Consider the following 23271-nt stretch of genomic DNA (forward strand, 5'->3'; position numbering starts at 1 on the left):
GTTTGGCCCGTTCCTTCGCCCTCGCGCTCCGCTTGCAAGGTTTGCTCTTCGCAGTCCGGAACTGAAATTAACTTCAGTTTGGTTTTACAATGGACGTTATTCACACAGCAGCAACAGCAAACACCAGCCAGTCGCGCAGCCAAATTGTGAATGAATTGCAATTCAACTTGGGGACTGTCGCTAAATGATTCAGTTTAGGGACTGTCGCTAAATCATCTTTTCTGTGTGTGTTTTAGAATTGGGGGATCAAAACAAAAGCTTCTCAAACTAATTTTAAAAGGTCTGGCCTGAGACAGGAATTATAGAATCAAACAACTGTGGAATTAGAAGGGACCCCAGGGGTCATCTAGTCCAACCCCTGCAATGCAGGAATCTCAGCTAAAGCATCCGTGACAGAGGGACACCCAACCTTTGCTTAAATGCCTCCAATGAAGGAGATTCTGCGACTATTCCACTGCCAAACAACTTACTGTCAGAAAGTTCTTCCTGATCTTTAGTTGAAGTCTCCTTTCTAGTAACTTTAAACTGTTGGTTCAAGTCCTAACATCCAGAGTTGAAAAAAACAAGCTTGTTCCCTCTTCCACAGGACAGCCCTTGAGATATTTGAAGATGGCTATCATATCTCCTCTCATTCTCCTCTTTTCCAGGCTAAACAGACCCAGCTTCTTCCTTCATTCCTCATAACACCAACAACCTTCTAGCAACACAAAACCCAGAGCTTAGAGAGCCGACCAAAGGGCCAACCAAAGTTGTTAAGCTTTTTTTAGGATTGAACCCCAGGAAATAAACTGCCACAGGGGCGGGATTAAACCGACCAGAGTGCCAGATTAGGCTCCTGAAACAGACTTTGGACATGCCTGCTCTGGGGAGAATCCAAGAGCCAAACAAACTGACCTCGAGGGCCACATGTGACCTTCATGCTTGATGTCCCTCCCCCTATTCTAGACCTTCAAATGTTATTGTATAGGAGTTCTGTCCTCTTTTGGACTCTGCCTTTATACATATGAGGTACGGTAAGAATATACACATTCCAGCACTGAAGCATTTAGAAGTGTTCAGATGAATCCCGCACACATTTAATGAACCACGAAGAAGCAGCAGGAAAACACCTGCTGGCTACGGTCGTTGCATCCTGACACTCCCACTGGCCACGTCCCACATACAGTTGTACATAGAGTCATACGACTGTAGAGCTGGAAGGATTCCAAGGGTCATTTAGTCCAGCCCCCTGCAATGCAGGAATCTCAACTGAAGGATCCATGACAGACTCCCTGGGCAGCAGCAGGTGGTGTCCATTGGGACTAATGAAGTGGAAGGCAGGGGCCCCAAACAGCAGGTGGAGCCCGTGAGGCACAGAGTCCACTCATTCTGGTTTTGCCCCCCTTCCCTGCTGCGTTTTACAAGGGCAGACTGGGACTAAGGAAGCTAGCAGCCCCTGAGCTGGCTGTGAAGTGGCAAGGTGTGGGTGCCTGAGAGCAGCCCGAGTTTGGGGGGGAACTTCCCCATTAGCCCAAATGGAGCAGCCTCCCCAGCTTCAAGGGCTTTCTCACCAGCCATTCACTGGCTATGCTGGGGAGGCCCATCTCAACACCACTTTGGTCAGAACTACGGTAAATACGGCTTTGATACAATGATAGCGCAGCACTTCATTTTGCCAACAAATTGTGCTGTTCTTCCTCTGAAAATTAAGCCCCAGGTAAGCTCTTCTTTGCATAGATTTTATGCCATCACTTTAACAAAGTGAAAATTAGCATAGGACAATGCTACTAAGTCTGCAGGAACCTTGAAACTGTAACACTTGGATGTGAGAAAACTGCTAATATTTGCACTGTGGTGCTTAGTCGGGGTATTTTAGGTTTAAGTTTTAGCACTTCTATGGTATTTTAACAGCAATAGGTAGCTAAAGTATTTTAGCTGTTCTAGGAGAACTGTGGCTGCTTCTAGTCTATGACTGTTTTGCAGTTTAGGGGTATTATTTTTCCTTCCACAATCAAATGGAAATGGAATAAAAATGGTGGTCTATGTCAGTGTGGGGTTGTTGTTGTTTTGCAGTACTCACAGGTACACGGTAGTGGCACCTCCCCCCCCCCAAAATGGCTTCTAAAGCAAGCATGCGAGGAGGGTGCGCCTTTTCTCCTGTGCCCATGACAGCAGGCCCCTTGGCATTGCCAGCCCCAGCAGTGGCACTTACTCCTCGTCCTCATCCTGCGGTAGCATAGTTGCAGGAAGCTGCTGGGCTGCCACTGCACCCGCCACTCTGCCAGCTCTAAGGCTAGCGGAAGGCACTCGGCACACAGCAAGTGGACCGGGTCCATGGCAGCAGCAGCAGTATCAGTGGCTGCGCCAGGCAACACCAAGAGGACTCGTGTTTCCTTGAAGGCCTCACATGTGGCACAGAGGTGGAGGGCCATGTCTCCTGGCACTGGCGAGCCCAGCTCCGGGTCCTCGGTGGGCACTCGCCCCACATCGACCCCCAGCCTGCAGCCACAGCCAGTCCGCTGAGAGGGATATTTCATGGTAAGTACCGGCACCTTTTCTCCCTAGAAAAAAGGCACTGGTCTAAACAGTACTTAATATAATGCCATATCACCCAGCATTGCCATGGCAAAGACTCTTCTATATTTATTCATAATCTAAGTCCTGGTCAGCGAAGCCTTCTTGCAATTTTAGTCTGCAGCTTCCTTTGTGTAGTTCCCCACCCGTATTTCCTCCCTACTAAGCATAGTGCAACCTTGCTGATAGGCCTGGGCGATGTATCAATATATCACCCAGGACCGGTATGAGGGGCAGACGGAGCTAGCGGCTTCACTCAGCAGTATATCGTGGGTGAGACTGGCACTGCTCCTGAGTCCCTCTGCTACCAGTACCACTTTCAGCATCGGACCGCTGCTAGCAGAGGCACTAGAGATGGGAAGGCCTGGAAAAAAACTGGAAAATTGGGAAAGAGCAGTCGTCCCCCCCGTTTTCCCCCAAAGCCGGTTTTTTTCGGGGGGGGGGGTGATATAGTTTGAATATTCCACACACTATTCCCCCATCTATTTTTTCCTGAAAAAAATGGCTTTGGAAAAAAAAACAGGAAAAAACCTGTCCCCCCCCCTCAATTTTTCCATTTTTCTTCCAGGTCTTCCAGCACCCCCCCTTTGGAGCTCCCTGCCGACAGCCAGGCAGGTGCTCTCACTGTACTCTTTCCAGCAACTGCTCAAAACATTTTCATTAGGGCAGCCCATCTGAACACGTGGAAGCTGCATGCAATTTACTTCCTTTTATCCATCTTTTAAATCCTCTATCGAATACTCTTAAACACCTGCTTTTAACTGTGTTTTATCAACCATTTTAATGTTCTGTTGCATATTTTTGTAAACTGTTTAGAAGCTCTCTTACTATCATGCTGTTTATAATATATAATAACAAATTCAATTTAAAACACACACACACTCCTTTTCCTTTCAGAGTTTGAGCCTTAGTGCAACATACTACGGTATTCAGTAACTGGATGTTGATTACTTCTGGGTCTGGCATGCAAAGATGGGAAGGCCTGGGAAAAAACAGGGAAAATGGGGGGGGGGGCAGGTCTTCCCCTTTTTTCCAGAGCCAATTTTTAGAAGTCCATGAGAAAAATGACAAAGAGGAAGAGGAAGAAGAAACGGAAAATGAAAGCAGTAGTTCAGAAAATGAGATAGAATAAACTGCATGTATATGTTGTGTCTTCTGTGGGTTTTTTTTTAAAGCACTACTCAAAAGGTAGACTTTGTATGGAGCTTAAATATTGAGGTGGACCTTAACTTTATTTGCTGTTGGTGCTAAGGGGCAAATCTGATTATTTTTTATGTTGATGGTTTCTTGCTTTTTTGTTGCTTTTGAGGGAAAGGGGGGTGGTTACCTGTTTTATTGCAAGAATAATACTTTTATATACACTGTGTTTCACGCTATTTGTAAAACTACGCCACACTGAACTTTTTTTCATTTTTTTACAAAATTTATATTTTTTCCAGGGAGAAACAGGAAAAAATGGTTTTTTTCTCATGGCTTCAAAATTTCTGGAAATTTTACATCTCTAAGAGGGACTCAGGAACAGTGGCAGTTTCATCCATGATGTACTGCTGTCTGAGGCCGCCATCGCTCTCTGCCCCTCAGACCGCAGAGGGAAGAACAAGCTGTATCGCCGGCTGACTGGAGGCTGCCATGAAAGACAGAAGAGCAATAAATTCTCCTGACCCAGAATAGGCTTCATGGAACAGATAGCAGAAAAGCAGCATTTTGTATGAACTTTGCTTAAAGATACCTGTTGCCATAGCAATTAGGGGCAGGCTGTTCTAACCAATGAAAATAGTTTTAGGGGTCCACAAACTGTCCGTGTGTTCTGTTACCCAATCATATTGCTGAAAAGGATTGTGCACGAGGCGATAATGCATGTAATTGTTATAAAAGTGTCTTGAATTTTGTATTTGTGGTCCCAGCTTTTCAGAGATATCCACTGGGACCTCTAGATTTACGCTGCGGCAATAAATGTACAGTAAACTCTTTCTACACGCTAAGTTTGTCATCTTTTGGCTGAAGGATCAGCGTTTTTATTCCACCCACCCTTGTATGGTAACAATTGTACAACCAAAAACACTAGATTCAATAACTGGAAAGAAGTTATATGAAATATTTATATTATTATTTTCAGCCTGACTAGAGCTCTCCAAATTGCCTCATAGAATGTAATAAAAACAATATAAAAATAACCAATTAAAACTGCCATAAATAATTAAACCATGGGCAATACAATAGTGAAAGCAGGTCTTTAAAAAGCATTAAAAAGGGGGAGAGAGAATAATACTTCTAGATATTGGCAGGGGGCTAAAAACAGGCTTTCCAAGAGAAAACATTCTATACTCAGTACCAGCACCAATGAGGCCCTGTCTCACATACTTGCCAGATGGTGTAAGCAAATGGAACTGAACCTCTCAGAAGATCTCAGTGGGTACATACAATCATGTGGGAGCAGGTGCTTCTCTAGAATGACTGCCTCGCCCCACATGAACTGACTTGGACCTCATTTGAGGCGCTTCTTTGACTGCCCCTCTCCAAGAGAGGTGCAGAGGGTGGCAAAACCAGAACAGGCAGTTTCTGTGCTGGCTTCCCACTTGTGGAATGCTCTCCCCCGGAAGGCTCGCCTGGCACCCTTGTTATGCCAGGCAAAAGCGTTTCTCTTCTCCCAGGCCTTTGACTAATTAAAGAATCTGTGGCTTTTTAAATAGTTTTTCTTTGTTATTGTGTTATGTATTTTCAGGGCTGTCTTAAGCATATCCGACACCATGGTGCAAAGATCCCTCCGACGCGCCCCCCCCCCCCCGTTTCCCAGAGTTGTCGAGTTGTCAACCTTTTTTAAGGGGTGGAACCCCTAAATTATTGACCTTTTTAAGGAAAGGTTCCCCAGAGTTGTTGACCTTTTGTTCAATGTGGAAAATGAATCAACCCACAAAAAAGTCACTAAAAGTCCATATATATCAAACATTTTCTCAATCGGAGCCACGGTTAGTTTGCTTTCATCTCATTAACACATACTGTATGCTTCAAATACCAGTTAAGAGATTTTTGTGTACTATTGGTCAGATAATGCTGTTAACAGCAATAGAATTCACAACCAAAAAAATGCCTGCCCCTAGCACATTTCACAGCTTCAGCTGCTACAGACTGTCACTGAAAATAATGCCTTGATCAGTCTGAACCATGTCAAGTAAACTATGGAAGTAGCATATCCACAACACAAACTTTCTTTTCAAGTCTAATTCCATAGTGGGTACAATCTCAGGGAGCCACTATTCCCTGCCTGTGAAAAGTAGTGGAACTTGGCTATCAGACATTTTGAAAATGTGATAGTTACAGTACATTCTTGCAGCCCAGCGCCAGGTTCTAGGCATTGCAGTGGGTTGGACTAGATGACCCTTGGGTCCCTTCCAACTTTACAATTCTAAGATTTAATAAAAGGTCCTTACAACATAATGCAGTTTAGTCCCACATGATTAAGCAATTATAAATAAATGTGATCCGCCCTGTGATTCTCAGACGAAGAGTAGTGTATAATTCTTTTAAAAGAAAGATACCTGGACACAACCCCTGATTTGTGAGCTGTTTGTATGCTCTCATAACCCCTTCCTCTGTGTACTCATTTTTATCATCATCAACATCATGTTTATTTCTATACTGGCTTTTCGCCCAGGCCTCCAAATCTTTCTGTTAGTACACTGCCCTTCTCAAGGCAGCTCGCAGCATAAAAATACAAAACACAAACACAAGATGCATAATTAAAAACAAGAACAGAAACAAAATGAACCCATAACCTCCTCCTACCAAAGCAGTGAATGGATTAACTATACAGTATAAAAAACAAACAAAAAGATAAAATAGAAACAAATTATGCACACCATGAATCACACATTACACACAAACAGCTGTACTCCGGGGCAGGACTAGGTGGCTTAACGTTCTGGCAGCAGTTCTGTAGGTGCAGAAAAAAAGGTCTGGAGGGGCTAAAGTTGGTGTCCTGATTTTCCAGGGACAGACCCAGAATTATGAAAGCCATCCCGGCTTCTGATTTGATCCCAGAATGTCCCTACTTCCCCCACCAGGGCTGCCGCCGCCGCTGAGCTCAGAGAGGAGAATGAGCCGGCCCTTGTCCGAGCGACTACAAGGGCTGCTGCAGCTGCGAGGGAGCATCCCGTTGACTCTCCTTGGGCAGCTCAGAGCGGCTGCTGGAGAGGAGGAGGAGTGGCTCTTGCCCTGAGGCCGAGCTCTGCATGATGCCCTGGCTCTGAGGGGCAGGCAGAGGGCAGGAGAGCCCCGGGGGGAGGAAAGGGGAAGCAGAGCAAGCGCAAGGAGTTTTGATTTCTTTAAAAAATAAAATAAAACTTTGTACATCTGCCCCTTTCTAAAACTTATTTGTTGTTGTGTGCTTTTGTAAATCTACCAAAGAATAAATCCAGATTGGAATGGAGGTGTTTTCTCAGGACGGTGCAGTAGTGGTGCCCCTCACCCTCCTTCTGATAGGAAGGGGGAGGGATGGGGGGTTGAGGAGGGTCAGGTGTGGGGAGTGAGAAATGTCCCTATTTTCATCTGAGGAATTGTGGAGGTTATGGTATTCACCTCCCAGCCAGCAATAATCCTGTTTCTGCTCCCTGCCACCTCTCTCTACATTTGGCCAGGTTGCTGGGCGAGGAATGCAGTCGGGAGCGAGGTGCACTAGGAAGGAGTTCAGCAGAGAGGAGCAAACTGCCTCACAAAATACATGGCAGAGGGAGAGTACTTTACATGCCTGCCCTCCTTTTGCATTTCTAAGCCCTCTAGACTGCTTTGCCAAGGCTAAAAACTTCCTTAAGCAGGGTTGCCAATCTGAATAAAATATTGGGGGGCCCCAGATAAGCTCCACGCCACATAATCGATCACATGATGCAGTGCACACATACCATTTGAATGGGAGTGCCCATCAACTTTGCCCGGCCCCCTCAAATACTTTATTGTGGGGGCCAAAGCCCCCAAGGCCCATGGAGTCGACTCCTATGTCCTTAAGGCAACAATATAATTTATCAACATTCTGTAGAGAGGAGCAAATTCTGCCAGCATATTTAAATGATTTATCCACAGTTAAAGCCACTCAATGAGTCAGGAATGGCCTGCTGTTTTGATTCCCTCGGCTCTCCACAAGACTATCCTTCCTGCCTTCATAACGAAGAGGAAAACAACACACATGCCTTGTAATATCCACTTGTTAGCACTTTAACCCCCAAAGGGTTCCCGGGGGAGATGACAGCATCTTCATAGTTGAACAGGAACTGTGTTGGCTTCCCATTTCCAAGCGTGTATTTTAGGATTACATTCACAGGGTCTGCATTTCATACCTTGACCTTTCAGAGTTCTTGGCTTATTCTTCATGTGACACAGTTGTAGAGTATGAAGAGGCCCAAACTGGGGTGGGCTTAGGCCCATGTTTCTCACTCTGTGTGGTTATACTGACCTAATATCAGCGTTCTAAAGTCTCATACTGAATCATTGCTTTTAGCTGTAGAAGGGGATTGTGTTTACATACCTAGAGATGACATTAAAATAGACCAGGATTCACCCACTGATATCAATGGCAGAGATTTAACCACTTCACAGATTAATGGGATATAAAGCATGTATAGGCTGCAGGTATTACTGAATTCATTAGGGCAGACTCTCAAAGTATTTACTGCACAGCAGTAGCACTTATGCTACAATTCTATGCAGTGACACTGACTTCCAAGGTTAACATGCAAAGGACTGCCTCGTTTAAAATGCTTGATTTGGTCTGTGCCCATAAAACTTGAGTGTTTTGTGTGGTTCATTGCTGTGTGCATGAATGCTGCATAAGCCGCACTGAATGTGAGAGAAGGCTGGGCGTTGCCTTTCCTCATCACCTCTCGCTGGCTGGCGATGGAGGTGCCAGGCTGCTGCTGCTTTGGCTGGCTTCGGCGCCGCTGGCGCTGCGTGGGGCGCGAGATGAAACCTGTTGCTCTCTATGCAGATCTCAATGGCAAGCAGTTTCCTGTTACTTGGGGTCAGGGTGTTGGCCGCTATCAGGTCTCTTGGAGCATGGAGCATAAGCTGAGTTGCTCTGGCAGCTACGAGGTGAAGTTCTTCAATGAGGAATCCTATAGCATCTTGTGCAAGGCTCAGCAGAACAACAAAGATGCCTCTGAGGTCAAACCATCTCTTCGGTCAGTGTGGATCATCGAGGTGCCTGGAGCGAACTGTGGGTCTCCACTGAGGTGCTGGCAGCATTCATTGGTCTCCTTGTGTATTACATGGCCTTCAGTGCCAAAAGCAACATCCAAGCATAATCTGCTTCAATAAACCTTTCATGCAAAAAAAGGGGGTGGGGGCGGGCATTATTAAAAAATACATAAATAAATGTTAGCAATGTGTCCTGGAAAACCCTGTTTGGCAGCAATTTATGAAAGGAACCCAGTTGTTGAATTTTTTGGTGAAGATTATGAATTCGTATGGTAGTCCCACACCTGCCTCCTCTAATCTAGAAATTATTCCACTTTTGCTCCTAATGCAGCATTGCTGTATTAATGCTCACTTTCTCAGAAGGCTGTCATTTATAAATTACTGGACTCAGAAAGCTGAAGCAGAAACTACACTAAATGCAAAGCCAAGGGCACATGTGCACCTAACTCCCCGCTATCCCACAGCAACATGTAGCAGAAGGGGAGGGTGAATCTGTCAATTTTGGTTTCTCTCATTTCTCGTTTTTTCTGTCTCCAATTCTCCACATTTTCACATCAGTTCATCATTTAAAAAAAAATCCTCAATAAATTCATCAGCATCTTAGTCAAATGATCTAATGTAAACATTTTGCATTCAATTTTGCGTAATACAATGCATTTTGTAGGCATATTTGTATGGAGACCTGCATTTTGGTCTGCATATTGTTTTGGAAAGTTGGCCTCTAAATATAAACTGAATTGAATTTCTCCCTGATCCCTAAGCAGAACTTATTTACATTCAACATTACAACATGCTACATCTCCTCCTCCCACTCCACATAATTGGCTGCTAATGCTGGGGTGGGAGGGTGTGGAAGAGACACATGGAACATTGTGTTCCTCTTCCCCACAAGGATGTCACAGACTACTATCTGGAGAAGGATACATTATTCTATGGAATGTTATTGGGTAAAGGAGGAGCTATTTACATAGCACCAGCTACATGTTTGGTATAATGTGTATTTTGACCAGAAACTGAACTACCGTATATCTTGCCTCTGCTGCCCTCTGATCTGGTTCTACAGTTTATTCCATGCATTATCTTGAAAAGTATATGCCAAAGCAACTGCAGGATCAATGCCAAGGCTGCCTTGACTGGGGACTTTGCAGCAGCTGTGACAAGCATGACACTTTCTCACCACATCACTGCCCCAACCCTGAGGCAGGACATGCTTGCAACCTGGCCTTTACATACATACAGGCATCATTTAATTTGTATCTTGCCTTTCCATGCTTAAGGCAGCTTACAACGTGATAAAAATTACATAATTAACCACATAACTAGTCAAAAACAAAAAGCAAAACATCAAAAAGCACAGAATCAAATTGAACAATTTCCACATAAATCATAAGAAGATCTAAAATAAACATCCACCCCAACAACAAATGAATATTTATTTCAGTTTGCTCATAAAATATCAAACATCCCTTTGGAAAACTGCACTTCATTTGATGAAACTCCATTTTGACTGCCTGCACAGGGAGTTTAAACAAGCACCCTTGTGATAATCAGTTACTTCATAAACCACACTTTTATTTTTAGCCTAAAAGGACCTGAAACACAGAAGTAATAGTACCTTTGTTCAGAGAGTAGAGAGAAGAAAAACAAACTCAAAGGCTGAGATAATGTTTGTTCAAGGTAAACTGCACTGGCAGTAACATCTCTTTATAATGATGTATCTTCTAAGGGAGGTGGAGATGGGAGAGAGAAGAAGGAATGAAAAAACCTGAAGCATGCCCCTGAAGCCATTCCAGCAAAGAACGCAAATTAAGAATTTAGTAAAACAGCAAGATCAGCAATGCATAGCAGTCGCCTTCTGTTATGTACTGAGTTGAATAGGATCCAAACTGTAGCAGTCTGATTGGTCCTAGAACAATAGGATCCAGAAGGCAGCAGTCTGATTGGTCCTAGAACAATAGGATTCAGAATGCAGCAGTCTGATTGGTCCTAGAACAATGCAGCAGTATGATTGGTTGGCAGGAACCACCCAATCCTGCTCCAGATAGAAGTGAATCCACAACCTGATTGGCTTACAGTAGAATTCCAGAATTAGCCAATCATGTGCAGCCCATTGTGTAAATAATGTATATAAAGCAGATACTGTGAGGGGACTATTATTCATTCCTCCTCACCACTATGAGCTGAATAAAGAGCATGAAATCACTTTGCGACTCTGAGTATATTTCACTGGCGACGAAGGTGGGATCCCGCTGAGCTGACTGCCACACACAGCACCGCAGCACCGCCAACTGCCGCACCGCTGCCTCGCACCGTGTATCCAGGCTTCAGCTCCGGGGCACAAGGAACTCAGAATGGCAGCCAACAGCAGCTTCTCGCCATTCAACCCAGCATCTGGAGACTGGGAAGCGTACGCCTCCCGTTTCACCTTCCTCCTAGAAGCCAAAGGGGTCACCGACGAAGAAGACGCCAAGAAGAGGGCGATATTCTTCAGCGTCTGCGGAGAGGAGACGTTTGAAATCGCCCGGGCTCTCCTTGCGCCTGAAGACGTCGCTACTGTTCCATACAAAACAATAATGGAACAGCTGAAGGGGCACTTTTCGCCGCAGCCCTCAGTGGTGGCTCGTCGAAATGCCTTCTACGCAAAGCGGCAAGCCCCTGGGGAAACCATAACTGGGTTTGTGACCTCTCTCCGCCAAGCCGCCCGGTTCTGCAACTTCTCAGAGCTGGAGAACATGCTTCGTGACCGCCTCGTCGGTGGCCTGAAGGATGAGAAGCTGCAACGACGCCTCTACGCTAAGAAGGACCTAACGTTCCAGGTCGCTCTGGAGGAGGCCCTGGCAACAGAAGCTGCCGAGAGGTCGACCCAAGAGGCACGGCCGAGCCTGCCATCCCAACTGAGGGTCCACCATGAAGACCTCACCGACGACTCAGGATCCGACAGGGAGGAGGTGCACCGAGTACAGCAGCGCACTCAAGCAGCGCACAGACCACAGCTGCCTCGACGAGAAGGAGGGAACTGCGCAAGCTGCGGGGAGAGTCACGAGAGGAGGACCTGCCGTTTCCGCAACGCAGAGTGCAGGCAGTGCAGAAAATCGGGACACATCGCCCGGGTGTGTCGGGCTCGGCCCACCCGACACCAGGCATCAGATGACCAATCCAAGAGCCCCAGGTCCCGGGGCCCAACGCACCAAGGCAACTCGACGGAGCTCACGGACTTCCAGGTATACCAGTTGCCCCACCCCAACGTAGAGAAAATTTATGTAGAGGTACAGATAGAGGGGGCCCCATGCCGCATGGAGCTTGACACGGGTTCAACTCTATCCATAATCTCGGCAAGGACCTTAAGGAAACTGTGTCCCACTGGGGGTCCCAAACTCAGGCCGGCCCCATTCACCCTCCGGGACTTCCAGAAACGTAAGGTCCCCACAATGGGGGTGGGGACCTTCAGGGTGCAATACCGAGGGCGGACGCGGCAACTGGACTTGCTTGTGGTCAAGGGCCCCTACATTAGCTTACTGGGATTGGCATGGTTTGGACCACTGGGGCTAGCTGTCACCGGGGTGAACCACACTAGCTTACAAGTGGACGTGGACGCCATATGCAAGGAATTTCCAGGGGTTTTCGATGGGAAATTGGGACAGTATACGGGCCCCCCCATTGCGCTACAGCTTGACCCCGCAGTACGACCGGTCAGGCTCAAGGCCCGCCGGGTCCCGTTCGCCTTGAAACCCCGTATAGACGAGGAATTGGACCGACTCGTAGAGCAAGGAGTGCTGGAGCCGGTGCCTAATGCTCCCTGGGAAACCCCAATCGTCACACCCGTCAAGCCTAATGGTTCGGTCCGCATCTGCGCAGACTACAAATGTACCATAAACAAGGCCCTCACGGCCCACGCATACCCAGTGCCAGTGGTCAGCCATGTCCTTGCCACCCTGGCTGGGTCGAAAATTTTTGGCAAGCTGGACTTGGCCCAAGCATATCAACAGCTGCCAGTAGATGAGGCCACAGCAGAGGCACAGACGATTGTGACGCACAGAGGAGCGTTCAGGGTAAAGCGGCTGCAATTCGGTGTCAGCGTGGCACCAGGCATATTCCAGAATATAATGGACTCTCTCCTTAAAGGGATTCCTGGCGTCACCCCCTTCTTCGATGATGTGTTGATTGCCGGCCCCACACCAGAGGAGTTTGAGGACCGCCTCCGCACCGTTCTGCACCGTTTCCAGACGGCGGGTCTCAAGGTGAAGCGGGAAAAATGTCTACTAGGAGTGCCTCAGGTGGACTTTCTGGGATTTATGGTGGACGCAGAAGGGGTCCACCCGACTGGGGACAAGGTACGGGCCATTTGTGATGCCCCAGCGCCCAAGAGCAAGACTGAACTTCAGGCCTTCTTGGGACTATTGAACTTTTACCATTCCTTCCTTCCCCACAAGGCGGCGGTAGCGGAGCCCCTACACAGACTCCTGGACAAGCGGGCCCCTTGGGTGTGGGGCCAGCGCCAGGAGGCCGCATTCCAGGCAGTCAAGGACTTGCTTGTCTCAAACTCGGTCTTGGCACACTTCGACGAGAGGCTGCCGGTGGTGCTAGCATGCGACGCCTCCCCCTATGGCATTGGAGCTGTCCTGGGGCACCAACTCCCGGATGGAAGAGAGGTACCGGTGGCGTACTTTTCCCAGACACTCAACACAACCGAGCGGAACTACTCGCAAATCGACAAGGAGGGTCTGGCAATCGTAAAGGGAGTAAAAAAATTCCATGATTTCTTGTACGGGCGGCCCTTCACCGTGGTGACTGACCACAAGCCGTTGCTTGGCTTGTTTGCCCCCGAAAAGCAGACCCCCCAAGTGCTGTCTCCTCGCGTCCTCAGGTGGTCAATTTTCCTTGCCAGCTACCAGTATGCACTGATTCACCGACCTGGGAAGGCGATGGGCCATGCGGACGCCCTCAGCAGGCTACCACTACCGGAAACAGGCCCTGACCCAGCACCTGCACAAGAGGTTATGAGCCTGGAGCTGCTTCCCGACCGCCCCATTCAGGCACAAGAAGTTGCACACCATTCCAAGAAAGATAGGGTCATCTCCCGGGTCCTGGACTGGGTGTGGAGGGGATGGCCCAGCAGCAGCCCCGGGCCAGAATTCGCCGGCTACACAACCCGCAAACATGAACTGTCGGCCCACAAGGGGTGCCTGTTATGGGGAAGCAGAGTCGTTGTTCCCCAGCCCCTCTGCAAAAGGGTCCTCACAGCCCTACACGAGACACATCCAGGGGTAGTAAGAATGAAGGCCCTTGCCAGGAGTTATGTGTGGTGGCCGGGGATCGATGGAGAGATAGAGGCCTGGGTCAAACACTGCCAGGCCTGCCAAGAATCCCGCCCAGATCCCCCAAGGGCCCCAGTCCAGTCCTGGGAGTCCGCCCGAGCACCATGGTCACGCCTGCATGTGGATTTCGCTGGCCCCTTTCAGGGGAAAACATTCTTCATAGTGGTGGACTCCTACACCAAATGGCTGGAAGTCGCACTGGTACCGTCCACTTCCACGTCCGCAGCCATCCGGGTACTACGCAGGCTGTTTGCAACCCACGGGCTCCCTGACACTCTCGTCTCAGACAACGGGACTGCATTTACGTCAGGAGAATTCCAAACCTTCACAGCGCAGAACGCCATCCGCCACATCCGTTCGGCGCCGTTCCACCCTGCCACCAATGGCCAAGCAGAACGCATGGTGCGGACCACCAAGGACACCCTTCGCCGCATGACGCAAGGGGACTGGGAGTACCGCCTTGCCACATTCCTTCTAGCACAGCACAGCACCCCCAGCTCAACGACTGGCCGGAGCCCCGCTGAACTACTAATGGGTCGGCGCCTTGCAATCAGATTGGACCGCCTTCACCCCGATAGAGCTCAGGATGAGGTAGTGGTGGGGGAAGGCAGGAACCCCCGGACCTTCGAGGCCCAGGACCCAGTGTACGCAAAGAATTTTGGGGCAGGCCCAGCATGGGTACCCGCCACAATCACCAGGGTCACTGGCCCCGTGTCGTACGAGGTGCTAACGGATGGGGGGCAATGCTGGCGCCGCCACTGCGACCAGATACGGCGACGATTCCCGGGAGAAAACCAGGAGGAGGACAGGTCAGAGGAGTCCCAAGGGAACAGCGGGGCAGTGAGGCCCATAGAGCAGGAGGGGCCAGCAGGAGAGGCAGAATCAGTAAATACAGAGAGGACCCGTGAGGCCGAAAGGACACCGGAACCAGAACCACGACTGAGCGAGCCGGTTGCACCAGACCAAACAGCCGCATCACAGCCAGCATCCTTGGAACACGAGCCAGAACCCGGAGCCCGGACCAGGGAACACCCCAGGCCACAACGCACACGTAGGCCGCCGGCATACCTTGAGGACTATGAATGCGACCTCCCGGGCAGGACTGGAACTTAGAGGGGAGGGGTGTTATGTACTGAGTTGAATAGGATCCAAACTGTAGCAGTCTGATTGGTCCTAGAACAATAGGATCCAAAAGGCAGCAGTCTGATTGGTCCTAGAACAATAGGATTCAGAATGCAGCAGTCTGATTGGTCCTAGAACAATGCAGCAGTATGATTGGTTGGCAGGAACCACCCAATCCTGCTCCAGATAGAAGTGAATCCACAACCTGATTGGCTTACAGTAGAATTCCAGAATTAGCCAATCATGTGCAGCCCATTGTGTAAATAATGTATATAAAGCAGATACTGTGAGGGGACTATTATTCATTCCTCCTCACCACTATGAGCTGAATAAAGAGCATGAAATCACTTTGCGACTCTGAGTATATTTCACCTTCATTGCTGAAGATTTCATATTTTGCCTCTAGCCTCCAGACCCTTCCCACCTGAAATGTACTCAGAGTCGCAAAGTGATTTCATGCTCTTTATTCAGCTCATAGTGGTAAGGAGGAATGAATGAAAGTCCCCTCAAAGTATCTGCTTTATATACATTATTTACACAATGGGCTGCACATCATTGGCTAATTCTGGAATTCTACTGTAAGCCAATCAGGTTGTGGATTCACTTCTATCTGGAGCATGATTGGGTGGTTCCTGCCAACCAATCATACTGCTGCATTGTTCTAGGACCAATCAGACTGCTGCATTCTGAATCCTATTGTTCTAGGACCAATCAGACTGCTGCAGTTTGGATCCTATTCAACTCAGTACATAACACCACCCTTTTGGCCACAGTGTCTGAAGGCTCAGTGACCGTAAAGGCAGAATGAGAAAGATTGGCTTCACTCAGAAGATCCCAAGATCAGTTTCAAAAGAAGTTAGATTTAGATTCAAGTTACTTCCCCCACTGTTACCCCACTTTTTCACATAGCCCCGGAGCATATGGTGATAAGCAGAAAACCACAGGAGGACTCTCCTGTGTGAGTGTCTGAGGGTCCTGCTCCTTCCTGCCACTCACCATCTGGCCCAGGGCGGGGCCTGAAGGACTCACAGGGACTGCTGCGCTCTGCTGCCCAGGAGGACTCTCCTGTGTGGGTGTCTGAGGGTCCTGCTCCTTCCTGCCACTCACCATCTGGCCCGGGGCGGGGCCTGAAGGACTCACAGGGACTGCTGCGCTCTGCTGCTGCGGCCCAGGGGGATCCGGAGGGGCGCAGAGTTCTTTTTAAAATGTTTTAAAATGTTCGTTTTCCTTTTCTTTTTCTTTTTTGTATATGCGGGGACGGGGATGGGGGTGGGATGGATGTTTAGTTGGGAATTTGTTTGATTTTAATGGATTTGTAATTTTTATAGTTTTTCATTTGTATTGTTTTTTTGTTTTCTGGGGTTTTTTATTGTTTTAAGGTCTTATTTTGTTCTTAAGGGGAAGGGTCAGGGCTGCCGGGGAGTGGGTCCCAGCCAACAAAATGGCTGGGGTATGTTCCACAGAGGGGGATGCGCTGGGACAACCGATCTCAGTGATCACGGGTAGGAGGAGGAGTTACGCTAAGACCAGACCATGTCATTACAGAGGAGGCAGGTTTAGTCGTTGTCTGAGGACTATCCCTGCCTCCGGGTCTGGTCCTGTCCGGACGGATACTAGAATCAGCAAGGGATACCCACATAGCCTGAAGGTGCTGCTGTGCAATGCCAGGTCAATGATTCATAAGACCACTGCCATCCATGACTTGATCATGGATGGAGGATTTGACCTGGCTTGTGTAACAGAGACTTGGTTGGGTGAAGCAGATGGGCCTGTTCTTGCCTCTGCTTGTCCACCAGGTTTCTCTTACGCACAGCAACCCAGGCCTTGTGGGCGGGGAGGGGGGGTTGCAGTGATTTTTAGGAAGTCATTAGTTTGCACCAGGCGTCCTATTGGGAAGACCCAGTTCTCTGAGTGCATGTTCTGGAAGTTGGGCAATAGGGGCAGTACAGGATTCCTTTTGGTGTACCGACCTCCCCGCTGCACCAAGGATTCCCTGCCCGAGCTGCTTCAGGTCGTGGCGGATGTTCTCCTGGAGACACCTAGTTTGGTTGTCCTAGGGGATTTTAATATCCATGCCGACACGACCTTACAAGGGGCCGCTCGGGACTTCGTGGAAAGCATGGCCTCCATGGGGCTGTCCCTGAATAAGTTTGGCCCAACCCATAGCCGCGGACATGCCTTGGACCTGGTGTTTACCTCCATGGATGTTGGTGTTCTGACACTAAGTAAAAGCGAAACAAAAGAAGTGCCATGGTCAGACCACTTCCTGGTGCAACTTGACTTCTCCACGACCCTTCCCCTCTGCAGGGAGGTGGGACCGATTCGGATGGTCCGCCCCCGCCACTTAATGGATCCAAATGGTTTCCAGAGAGTGGTAGGGGATGCTTTATCCCATGTTGATGGCCTTTCAGCTGATTCCCTGGTGGCCCGCTGGAATGCGGAGTTAACCAGGGCTATTGACTGTTTGGCTCCGAAGCGCCCTCTCCGATTGCATGGAGCCCGGACAGCCCCGTGGTTTTCCACGGATCTGAGGGCAATGAAACAATCGTTGAGACGGCTAGAGCGCCGGTGGCGGATGACCCATTCTGAAGCTGACCGGACACAGGTTAGAGCTCAGTGTCGAGCCTACCAAGTGGCGGTAGCGACGGCGAAGAAGGCTTTCTTCGCCGCCTCTATTACATCTGCAGAAAACAGCAGCAGGAGACTTTTTCAGGTGGTCCGCAATTTAGCGGAACCACCTGCTACATCGGGGCCCAGTACGGGCCACATGATCTCCTGCAATGATTTTGCAAAGTTTTTTGCAGATAAAGTCGCTCAGATTCGGGAAGAGGTAGACGCCACCGTGGGAGCAGGGCCGGGGCGGGAGAGTGCTAGAGTCCTGTCTAGTCAAATTGCGTGGGATCAATTCCAATCTGTTACCTCCGAGGATGTGGACAGGCTGCTTGGACGAGTGAAACCAACCACCTGTCTCCTTGATCCTTGCCCATCCTGGCTTATAAAAGCTAGCCGGGAAGGGCTGGGCGATGGGCTTCGTGGGGTGGTGAATGCTTCCCTCCGTGAGGGAGCCTTCCCAGACCCGCTGAAAGAGGCGGTTATTAAACCGCTTCTTAAAAAACCATCTTTAGATGCGGCCACGATGGCCAACTATCGCCCAGTCTCAAATCTTCCATTCTTGGGCAAGGTGATTGAGCGAGTGGTTGCTGAACAACTCCAGGCACGCCTGGAAGAAGCGGACCATTTGGATCCCTTCCAATCGGGATTCAGGCCTCATCACGGGACTGAAACTGCCTTGGTCGCGCTGGTTGATGATCTCCGGCGGGCTAGGGACAAAGGTGAGAGCTGTTTCCTAGTTCTGCTGGATCTCTCAGCGGCGTTTGATACCATCGACCATAACATCCTTCTGGACCGTCTTGAGGGGCTGGGAGCTGGGGGCACTGTCATACAGTGGTTCCGCTCCTTCCTCCTGGGCCGTGTTCAGAAAGTGGTGGTGGGGGATGAGTGTTCAGACCCCTGGGCTCTCACTTGTGGGGTGCCTCAGGGTTCTGTCCTCTCCCCCATGCTTTTCAACATCTACATGCAGCCGCTGGGAGAGATCATCAGGGGATTTGGGCTGGGTGTTCATCAGTATGCGGATGATACCCAGCTCTACCTCTCTTTCAAATCAGAACCAGTGAAGGCGGTGACGGTCCTGTGTGAGTGTCTGGAGGCGGTTGGAGGATGGATGGCGGCAAACAGATTGAGATTGAATCCTGACAAGACAGAAGTACTGTTTCTGGGGGACAGGAGGCGGGCAGGTGTGGGGGATTCCCTGGTCCTGAATGGGGTAACCGTGCCCCTGAAGGACCAGGTGCGCAGCCTGGGAGTCATTTTGGACTCACAGCTGTCCATGGAGGCACAGGTTAAATCCGTGTCCAGGGGAGCTGTGTACCAGCTCCATCTGGGACGTAGGCTGAGACCCTATCTGCCCGCGGACTGCCTTGCCAGAGTGGTGCATGCTCTGGTTATCTCCCGCTTGGACTACTGCAATGCGCTCTACGTGGGGCTACCTTTGAAGGTGACCCGGAAACTACATCTAATCCAGAATGCAGCAGCCAGACTGGTGACTGGGAACGGCCGCCGAGACCATATAACACCGGTCTTGAAAGACCTACATTGGCTCCCAGTACGTTTCCGAGCACAATTCAAAGTGTTGGTGCTGACCTTTAAAGCCCTAAACGGCCTCGGTCCAGTATACCTGAAGGAGCGTCTCCACCTCCATCGTTCTACCCGGACACTGAGGTCCAGCACCGAGGGCCTTCTGGCGGTTCCCTCACTACGAGAAGCCAAGTTACAGGGAACCAGGCAGAGGGCCTTCTCGGTAGTGGCGCCCTCCCTGTGGAACGCCCTCCCACCAGATGTCAAAGAGAACAACAACTACCAGACTTTTAGAAGACATCTGAAGGCAGCCCTGTTTAGGGAAGCTTTTAATGTTTGATGTATCATTGTATTTTAATATTCTTTTGGAAGCCGCCCAGAGTGGCTGGGGAAACCCAGCCAGATGGGCGGGGTATAAATAATAAATTATTATTATTATTATTATTATAACCTAAAGCCTTTCATTCATTCTAAATTGTTTAACTATATAAAGTGCAATCACATCTTATGTGGGGGTTCGGCTGCAAGGTTTCCATGCATAAATGAAAACTGTGCATACCCAAAGCCTACGAGCTGCCCCATAGCTAGCATGGGGGGGAGAGAAAACCTCCATATTCCTGGAGCCCACATGCCAAGTGGGCCTTGGCCAGGAGGCAAGGTGGAGAGCTTAAGCACTCTTTTCCCACCAAGTAACCCAAGCAGGCCTTGCTGGGGAGACACAGCTTGCTTAGCATGCTGGCTCTGGGATGCTCTCCCGAGAACTCAGGTGGCCCTAGGAGATCTCACAAGAGCATCCCGGGACCAGGGCACTAAACAGGCCATACCTCCCAAGAGAGCTTGCACTTTATGACCCAAGCTATCCACCTTGCTTGGATTTAACTTGCACAATTTCAGTGTATGGTTGAATTTGCGCAAATTAAATGCATGTAAGATGTGATTATACTGCATAGGCTTTTGAAGTGGTGCAATGGCCATCGAAGGCCCTGCTTCATGTCCCATTGCCATCAGAGGGCTGGTTGGCCAGGACACAGGCTCTTTTTATTCACAGTGCTCAGGTTGTGGATCTCCACCTTAGGAGGGCAGTTGGTTCCCTCTTTATTTGGTACTCAGCTAAAACATTTTTTGCTCTGTTGCACTGTTAGTTTGGTGTAGATTTTCTCCCATTCTGTGATTTCTAATAACCAGCTTCCAATTTTTAAGTTCAATGCTGTTGTTACTGTTTTAATTTAGTTTTTATATACCTTGTGAGCCGATGAGAATTTTAAAAGCGTGAAAAGGTGTGATATACATATGAATACACCCACACAGCCCAATATTGGATTATATATATATGGACACACACCTTGCCTTTTCCTGAAGCTTGCTGTTAACAAAGCACACAGAGGATAAAATATTTCCTCTGCCCTATAACTCCTCTCATCTTAAATTGGCCAAGATACAAAGGGCATTTGTTTCCCTAACCTTGGGATAATAAAGCATCCTGCAAACAGTCTGTAATGTTGCAGAGTATTCCAGATGCAAGTGGAACAGTCGAACCCTCTTGTGGACTCTTTCCTTGGAGGTTTTTAAGCAGAGGTTGAATGGCCATCTGTCATGCACGCTTCAGCTGAGATTCCTGCATCAGAGGGGGTTGGACTAGATGACCCTTGGGGTCCCTTCCAACTCTATGATTCTATGCAGCAAAGCATTACATCTGAGAAACTGTAGAAGAAACCAGATTAGCAAAGTACCTCCACCATGTTCGACACCTCTCATTCTTTGCTGTTCATGGTGGCCACCAAATCTGCGAATCTGACAGAGCTAACACTGGGAATATCCATTCTGTGTTGTGTGTGTAACCTGTGCTACACATGCCTGGTTTGTAATAAAAGCTCCCCTTCCCTCGCCGAGTGTGATTCCCTCATGTCTTAACTGGGAATGAGTGACAACCTTAACTCCTTGCTACTAGGCTGGGTTGTTAATCTGTTGTTCACAAATTAAAAGTTATGTTGAAATAGTATTGGTTCCTAATGCTTCCTGTTATTAGAGCAGACCTGTTGAAAGGTTTTCTAACATAGCAAGTTCCCTCCACAAGTCCACAGGATGCAACTTTCCACTCATTATATCAGCAGATTATCAGTTCTTGAAGCTTTCTCATATCCAAACAAGTTCTGCAAAGTTACTGTCTGGCTTTAGTCTAACTACAAGGCAGGCTGTAAAAAGGGGTCCTGTTCAAGCGCAGCCAAATGAAGATCAGAAGGGCCAGAGATACTACATCAGGTGAGGCTCAATCTGTGTTCGAAACTGAGATATGAAAGCTAGGAGTTAAATGACACCTTAAACCGGTTATGAGGTTATGAATGCCACAAGAGAATGTCTAGGGGTGCTTTTTCATAACAAGAATACAAAGCTGAAAATGAATGAACTGCAGCTAAAATCTTATATTCATTTTTCACATGGTCTAGTCCTCATCTGAAGACTGCAAAAAACAAAGCCATATTTCCCCTGCCCACTCCAATATTATTATGAGGGTCCCTCCTCCAGTCCTCAGAGAGTGGCTGAAAGTGGGGAGGGAGAAAAAGGTCCTCCTTTCATTCCAGCAGTGGCAGTACTGCTCCCAGAGCTCAGAAACTGCTCACATTAATGAAATTCCCTGTCGCAAAATGCGCCTAGAACAATGGGAGTTTCGAATGCTGGGCCTAATGAATCTGCTGTAACTGTTCACAAGGATGATTTGACAAGACTAGTAAGTTGTCCTGTTTACAAGGCCTGCTGTGTGCTAAGAGATTTGGAGAATCAGCTGAAAGTATTCCAGCTGAGGGGTCAGCTGACTGTCTCCAGCCTGGGACTGCACCCTCGGGACGACCCTTTCTGCTGAGACCTAGCCTGCCTGGCCTTCTGAGGAATTGCAGCCCCTAGCTAGGAATGCACCTCTGCAGCTAGTATGAACCAAAGTAAATGCACTCTCCATATGGAGGTGTTTTAGTCAGGGTGTGGTGACACCGTGACACCTACACATAAAGCAAAGGTTGCTCCACCTACTTAGCACAATGGATCTTGACAATTTGACAATTAGTGTCAAAATAAATAAAAATGCAAAAACAAATTATGGTCAATAAATTAATAACCTCATTTGCAATCCTGACAGCAGCCTTTGAACCTTGAGATCTTCATTCCTTCTCCATTCAAAACAGGAAACCTGTTAACCTGGTAATACGCAATTTGGACAAAATTGTCATCACACAAGTGATTGCAGTGTAAAGAAATCCTTCTGAAGGGAAGGCAAACCTACAGCACTTTAATAAAAGGCAGTTCAGTAACTCAAAGCAAACTGGAGCAGGTTTCATCATCTCATCAAACTAAAGATAGATCTTAAAAGGAGAGCCCTCTCTCGGCCTCCAAATGTCCCCATGGGCTGAGGGGATGGTGCTTGCGTTATTTATGTGCTCTACTACTTTTAAATTAAACATGCCTTATTTTACATATAGTGGAAAATTACTGCAAGATGTACTCTGCTTTTAACACAATATTATGCAACCAATCACTTCCGCATTAATCAAGAGACCAAACTTCAAAGGAACATTATGAGAACGAGACAAGCCCCCAAATGCCACCAAATGTATCAAAACAAGTTTGCAGAAATTCATCTCATTCCAGCCTGAAGATAAAAACAGAAGGCGGCAATATTTTCATTCCTGCTCAGCACTCATTTCCTCTCCACCAATTCATCTTTGTTTTTCATGGCCTAGTTTTGCTTGTGTTTTGGAAACGGCAGGTTGCCTGGTGTTGATATCTTTTGCTGTTCCTAAAAGTCTTCTTCAGCACTTACTATAAGATCTTCTAAACAGCACAGTGGCTTCAGAAATAAAAGCTTCTTCACAATCTTTTAAAATAAAATATCTTTTTTTTCAAGGCCTAGGGCATTTTCCTGCCTGAATGGGAACTTCAGAACAGAGTCCTGTATTGTCTATATGTCAGGGCCAAT

The sequence above is a fragment of the Podarcis pityusensis genome (genome assembly GCF_964106645.2).
Source record: "Podarcis pityusensis genome assembly, chromosome: 10".
NCBI classification, from domain to species: Eukaryota; Metazoa; Chordata; class Lepidosauria; order Squamata; family Lacertidae; genus Podarcis; species Podarcis pityusensis.